The sequence below is a fragment of the Magallana gigas genome, chromosome 7, assembly GCF_963853765.1.
Source record: "Magallana gigas chromosome 7, xbMagGiga1.1, whole genome shotgun sequence".
In the NCBI taxonomy this organism is placed as follows: Eukaryota; Metazoa; Mollusca; class Bivalvia; order Ostreida; family Ostreidae; genus Magallana; species Magallana gigas.
This window is the reverse complement of record NC_088859.1, coordinates 40,262,358-40,270,316: the sequence shown is the minus strand read 5'-3', so window position 1 is coordinate 40,270,316 and position 7,959 is coordinate 40,262,358. Positions and strand designations below refer to the sequence as shown.

General features: G+C 31.9%; 1 pseudogene; it reads left to right on the top strand.

Annotated features, from left to right (window-relative positions):
* The first annotated feature begins 7 nt into the window (after positions 1-7).
* Positions 8-6,795, top strand: LOC136270183 (uncharacterized; annotated as a pseudogene).
* Positions 6,796-7,959: the final 1,164 nt, after the last annotated feature.

Genomic DNA, 7,959 nt, shown 5'->3' with positions numbered 1-7,959 from the left:
ATATTGATCGAGATTATTCCGGAATTGTCGGAAATCCTTTTGTAGCGAATTCCCGAGTGTGTTGTTTATTCCTTAAACATAAAATCAATACAACGAATAAGAAATCAGTTCGCTAATATAACAGAATCATTTTAACTGTAGATAAATTGTATAATTAAAGCAGTAAGCGTTTTGATAGGTTTTTCTTTTACGCTGCCTAGCTTACTTCCGGTGTTATTTTGGCGGTCGAAACAAGTTGTCGGCTGCAACATACATTACATTTTGTGACGATGAAGCTTTGCGCTATCACTGCAATATGCCGGTAAGTACTTAATTCAGTTATCATTTTTCGTAATTATGAAAATGATGATCAAATATCTGATACTAAAAGCGTTAAACGGAAATATTGTTTACACATTTACAAACGTGTTACATATTCCTATCAGACGATCATGATACATTTTCATTACGATGTATTGGGTTGTTTTTTTTAAATTAATGCAGGTGAATTCCTTTTAGCATATATGCATGTACAAGTACTATAGGGAGATGATTATATCACGGACACTGAAAGTAAATGAAAATAAATAAACTGTAATGTATGAATGTATAAAATGCACTACAATAGACCAATCCACACTTTACAAAAGTGATGTCCCTTGGCCGCCATCTTTGGGGAAAAGACAATAGGTTTCTCACAGTAGCCTTTGAAGTTTAGAGGTTTGTAACTTTGTCATTTGACAATGAAATTCTGTTTCTGTTGTGTAATTTGAATGCCCCAGGATGGGGCAACCCACACATTGAAGGAATATACTCAATTCAAAAAGATTTTATCACAGGAAGCCCAAATATTTGGTAGCATAAAGAAAAAAAGTTGGTTTTTCCCTTTTGACATTTGGGTTGACCCCGCAAAGGGAAACAACTTTTGCAAAGTGTAGATTGGACTTTAACATTACATGTATGTATTTACATTAAAGTTCCTTTGTCGATTCATCATCACTGAACATGGGTGATGTGTAGGTTTGAAATTTACAGTTCTAAGTAAGTCTCCTGGCTGTGTATTTGTGTGTTCATTGTCTTTTTTTGTTTCAAAAATGTCAAATCCACATCAATAAATGCACATGTAATGTGTTAGTTGAAACAAAGGAAAATGTGTATGACAATATACATGTAGAACACAGGGTTGTCTCTAAGACCTGGGAGGCGGGAAATTCCCCCGCCTATAATGGCTTAATTACCCGGCTATTATTTCATTTCAACACAATGCAGCTATAAGCAAGACCTCCAGACCCCCCATCTACTTTTTCATTTCTTCCTTCCACTTCAAATTTTAGAGACAACCCTGAGAACATTACCCCTCTCCCATTAACTCTACAAAAACAAAAGATGCAAAATACTTAAATACATGTACATGAAATGGCCCCAGATATTTTAACTGCATGATATATTAATATTGTTTACTTTTAAACCAACTCTCCAATACATGTTCATCATAATGGATTATACTCATGTATCTAATGTTATTTATGAAACTTTCAAATTGATGAAATATAAGTTTAGAATCATTTAACATAATGATATAATAAAAAATATGTGTGTGTATTATTTACTGGAGATGAATCTCCATTTAACAGCAATATCAATATTATTAACTCTACTTAAATGAACCCTTTTCAATTCATGATTTCATTAGTTAATATGTGCACGTGACACTTTTTGTAAATAGTAGTCAAACCAATAACATTGGTGTAAACTAGATGCTGTCATAAGACAGTAATACATGTACCGGCACTCAAGTGCTGTTCCTACCTAAATTACTCTCATTGGTAACTGTGGATGTATAATATTTTTTGATCAGTCAGTCTGTTAATTAGTCCACTGCACAGAATTTTCCAAAACTTTACAGCAAAGTAGGACACAAAAGTGTAGGCGCATTTTACTAGAAAAATATTTATTATAGAATTTTTCTCTTGTCAGAAGACAATATGACATTGTGTGGTTAAAAAAAAATCTTGTCTAATTAACAGATAACTTTTTCATCCAAATCTCCACACATGTATAACCCCTTTTATTCATAACATGTTTTCAGCTAAATTCACTTCAGCAGTTCTCAGAAGATTGAAAAAGTAATAATTTTTAAATGAATTTCCAAATCAAGTTTTTTGTGACAAAGGCATTATGTCCCTTTTATTCATTAACTGATACTTATATATATATATATATATATATATATATATCAAAAAATGCCAGACATATCTTGACATCACATATACCAGGTATTTGTGGTTCTTTGTTATATTATATTTTTCCCATTGGAATTTCAAAATTATATAGATCTGAAGTTACACAGTTAATATGCTAAAAAAGTAACACATGTAAAAGATTGACTCATATTATGTTTCTGCAATTTACACATGCACATAAGATGCATAATATACCCTGTTTACCTGAAAGTTAAAAAAACCCTTAGTAAACTCGTAAATGTTTATGGAAAAGGTATAAAAGTTTTAAGTTTTAGGAGAATGTCCTGTCATACTACTTGTTTGTGTAATAAATAATACTTCATGACTATTCATGTATACATACTAAATATATTCAACAATGTACATACATAAACAAATGCAATATTGTGAAAATAAAAATGTACCGGTAATACAGTGTTTACTGTTAGTACATTTTTTTGTTATATTTGATGATTAGTTGATTGATTTTTAAACAACTTAACCTCTTTTTCAGATATGCCCAGGTCATACAAATGTGCTGTTTGTGGTAGGACACATTTGAAGCAGAGGCGACCTATCAAAACAAAAGAGCTGAAAAGATATGTGACTAAATTAATCAACAGAGAAATTCAAATTGATGATGTGATTTGTAATAAGTGTAGAGCTCAGTACAGTAAAACTGTGATTAAATCAGAAAAGACACAAAAAGAAGCGTCCCTCATTGAAGGTGTTATATCAGAGGAGGAGGACTCAAATTTTTTAGTCAATATTGAAACTTCAACTGCAGAACATTTGCAAAGTCCCAAGAATATAACATTAAAAGTTCAATCGACTACATCCTCTCATAAGTACTGTGTAATTTGCAAAGAATATCTCGGCAAAGGAAGAAAATCATCTGTTGTACCTCTAAATGCCAGAACACAATCATTTATCGAAAAAGGAATATTCATAAACAGCAAAGCACGTTGTTGTGTTAATCATTTGATTAACAAATTATTTACAAAGGAATCACTGAAGCTACTAAAATCCAAATATATAGAAACTTCATTCAACAGAACTGATATTGTAACTTTATTGGAAAATGTAAGAAAAACTCTGGCCCTCTCCAGTTGCTTAAACTTTGAGAATGTGCATCTATTATCAGACAGTGTATGTTACAGTTTAATTGGAATTACAAAAGAAAACTTTGAAGACATTGTATCCCATTTATCAACTTTGAGAAACAGCAGTGTTCGGACAATCAACACCTGTGTTGCCATTTTACTGACAAAGCTCAGAACTGGTTTGCCAAACCATCTATTGGGTGTTATATTTTCTCTCTCCAAAGATCAGATTCAGAGATGTATTCACAGTGGAAGGAATTGTTTGATGAAAGATTTTGTACCCCTACACATTGGATTTCAACATATATCACATGAAGATTTTGTTTCCAGGCATACTACACCTCTTTCCAAACAATTATTCTCAAGTCATGATGATGATGCTGCAATTATTGTCTTGGATGGCACCTATGTGTACATCCAGAAGAGCTCAAACTATACCTTCCAAAGGATGTCATATAGCTTGCATAAACATAGACCCTTAGTTAAACCTATGGTCATTGTCGGAACTGATGGTTATATTTTGTCCATTTTAGGACCTTACTATGCGAAAAACAATGATGCCTTAATCACAAAACATATTCTGAAAACTAATACTGATGGAATGAAATCCTGGCTGAATGATAATGATATTTTCATAGTAGACCGAGGATTTAGGGATATCTCATTGAGGAGGGATATGAAGTAAATATGCCACAATATCTTCAGAAAGGCAACAGTCAGCACAGCACAGAAGAGGCTAATACAAGTAGACTTGTGACAAAAGTGAGATGGGTAGTTGAAAGTGTCAATGCAAGGATTAAACAATGGAAATTCTTTGATAAAGTAGTTTCCAACCATTACATACCATACATTGGCGATTTTCTACGTATCGTTTGCGCATTATTTAACTGTTACCGTCCACACTTGGCAGACATGGATTCTTCCTCTAAAGAATTAGCAAAGAAAATGTTGGAGAGAAGTCTTAAGGAAAATGATGTTCAGAAAATGGTTGAAGAGGAAGGACTGCTAAGAAAAAGATCTGTTTTCAAAAAAGTTAATATAAACACCAGTGATACTGCAGTTCCCTTGCCTGAATTTCCCATGTTGTCTATGGAAAAGCTGAGAGAAATTACATTTGGAATATATCAGTTAAAAGAGGCAAAAAACTATGTCTTGGATAATTTTACAGAAGACCAGTTTGAAGTGTTTGTGTGCAATTCAGTTGAAAACCTACTGAGAGTAAAACTGAGATCAAGACATTCTAACAGTGTCCGCCATACAGCGTTCATCCATTTTACTTTAGATGGCGAAATTAGTGGCTGGTACTGCACATGCAAAGTAGGGGCACGTGTTGTGGGATGCTGTGCCCATGTAGCCAGTGTCCTCTGGTATCTTGGATACTTTCGCTTTCTAGGAACTCAACTTCATCCTTTGAAGTTTCACGGTAGTATGACTGATGCCAGCCTCCTTCCAGAAACGGACAGTGAAAGTGAGAGTGAGGAAATCCCCGAAGAGTGAAGTTGAAGACATGTTGCATGGTTATAGTATTTGCATTTATGTATGTATTTTACTGTATACCTGAACATGATTATCTTATTGTGATAATTACTGATTTCAACTGTTAACTGTGCTGAAAAGAATTCTTTGTCAAAAATTAGTACACAAGTATATTATCGGCTTGACTTTTGTGTATGCATATTGAATACCAGTTAAATGTGCGCAACATCCTACATCTATTTCTTATTTAATGTAGTGTTATATATCTCTAAATCTCCATCTACAATTGTATACATTCATATACATGTAAAATGTTACTATCTAGTAAAAAAAAAAAATAATAACATTTTTGGGCAACTCATGTTGTTAATCTCCTTTGTGGGCGGTATGATTGGCCAGAAATGTTCATCTCTTTTTTTTTTTACAAGTATACTAGATGTAACTTCACACAATGTTTTTCTTCTGTGCTAAATGTTCTGAAATCTACATTTAGATATTTTTAAATTGTAGCTATATTTTTTTAAAACATTTTGTTTGGAAGTTCCCTTTTTTAATATTCTGATATCAAATTATTTACAATAAGGATTGAGGTTATATTCCTTATTTTAAGGACAAAAAGATATTCATGTGTATTATAATTAGGCCTAATTTTTTAAAGAAATATGTAATTTATATGAAGTGTTGGTGGGGTTTATGGGTTAAGATTGTTTTCATCAGTTTAAATTCAGAGCATAACGGGATTGTGCAGAACAGGATGCGATCCTCTGGCGCAGGTGAAACACACTCGTAACATCGCAAGTCACTGGCGTAGTTGAAACATACTCGTAAACTTGGCCTGCTGCAAAATCCGAGCTTGCTGTTAAAATAATTACAATATTTCATAATTCTAAAGAGAGTTGGGTTTATCATTATAGCAGGTCATACATTTCTATCTGTCAAAAGCATGAAATGCCATACTTAATTTGTTAAATATAGAGTTGTAATACAGTGTATATCGTAATATACCTGTAATTGTATATAATGTATAAAAACATGATTTCTTAAAATTAATCTATTACAACTTTACTGAAAATTAACACATGTTGTAGAGATGTTGTAAAATTCAATTCATTTGTCACAGTATTGTTAGCCATTGTGTAGCAGATACTGTTGAAATGAAATGTAATTGTAAAGAATTTTTTATACAAGACATCACTTGACATCATTAGTTAATTTTTAGTCTGAATAAAGACGCACGATTTTTTGGAAAATAACATGATTTTACTTCTAAAAAACCTTCAATATTTTGACAAGTTGCAATTTCTTTTGTGTTATCAAGGTAATATTTTTGTAGCCAACTCATACTGTTGATTTGATCTTTTATGGGTTGCATGATTGGCCCTATACATGTATGTTCATTTCTCGTTTACAGTGCACATATGTACACGTAATCGTTATATGTATTTGCTAATGTACATGAATGTACCATCAATTTTGTTGATAGAACGATACATTGTGTTGATTATTTAATTCATATGTAGCCTGTTGTGAAGAATTCGTTGATGTGTATACAACATGTGTACATGTACAATCACAATGTTGTTGGTCACAATAACACGATTTACTTTAATATGAAAAGTACATGTTATGTGTGCTTGCTAAAGTTATAATATGTGAAGTATAATGGGTGATACTAATTTTTACATGTATTTCATCCATGTTTGTAAGCACTTTAGTGAGATATGTACAAATCTTTGTTACATGTACAAGTAAAGGTACCAATCATTGGATTTAAATTATAATAAATGATATTATTTTGTACATTATATTATCTCTCTGTGAACACTTAAATATTTTGGAACATGTAGCTAGGAAACATGGACATTTCAATACACACACACATAAATATATTATAAGAAAAAAAATTGCTGCAATGTTAAATACTTGTTAGTTTTAAACTTGTACATGCTGTTTGTATTTGGACTAAAATATATAATATATTTAACTGGTTACTGAGAAAATGCATTGAATAAATGAATTTCTGAATTTAAATTACATTTTTCTTTTGGTGTGTTGATGTAATTGATAGTTTAAAGTCTGGACTTGAAATATTCATTTACTTGCTGTGTACCACGAAATACGATTAAGATAGAAATAATGACAAAATATCAGTGTAAAGACAACGATCAAACTTACTTATCAAGCAGTATCTTTGCCACTTCAGCGTTAGATTGAAGACGAAGCGCACACTTTACTTCCATCCAGCGATCGTACTGGTTACCGATGTAAATTCTGTTCTTATTATTTTTTGCATTTATTTCCGTCCGTCGTCTTTTTCTTCCCGAATCAGTCAAAGTCGGCTTTCTCCCTCGCTTCAAACCTGTCGTGTCCGACATCTTTTCTGTTTACCGGAAATATTGCGCTTGCGCATTTGATTTGCCGAATGAGTTCAACTCAAAGGTCATTGCATACGGAAATTATGTCGGAGAAATAAAGTACGGGAAGACCTAATTTCATATTGTCTAACAATTTTTAATTTTAATGGAAAAAATACATCATAACTTAAGTTTAAATGATAAGATAATGTATAAGAAACATATTTTACCAAATTCTCGATTGAATTTTAGGAACACCAAAATAATAATTTTGGCAGCTTGTATTGCTTTAAAAGTTTTGAAAAGAAGGATGATTAATAAGTAATTTATGGTAACTACCATATTAGTAAAAGGACAAGGAGTTTTCTTGATTTATTTAGTAACAGAACCTCACTCATATCTATTGAATTTCATGGTTCTTCATGTATATGTATAGCAAATGGTTACCCAGAAAATCCTCTAAGGTGTCGATAACTGAGGTCAATACTATCTTAAGACACCACCATCATCCCCCCCCCCCCCAAAAAAAAAAAATTCCGCATTTGCAGATCTCTCTATTTTTTATGGTTGTTATGGAATGTTTTATTAATAAAATGGAAACACAAATTAATGAACAATGATGTAAAGAAAAATATTTAATACATTATTTATTGAAAAGGTTTTTTAAAGTTTTTAATACATTGATTACTTTTTCATGTGAAATCGAGGTTGAAATTGAAGTTATTTAATTGGTTACTAAGGAAATTCATGGTTGCCATGGGAACGCTGGTTAAAAATGTTATGCATTTAATGCATTAATTCATGTTGGTAATTCAATTAAATGAA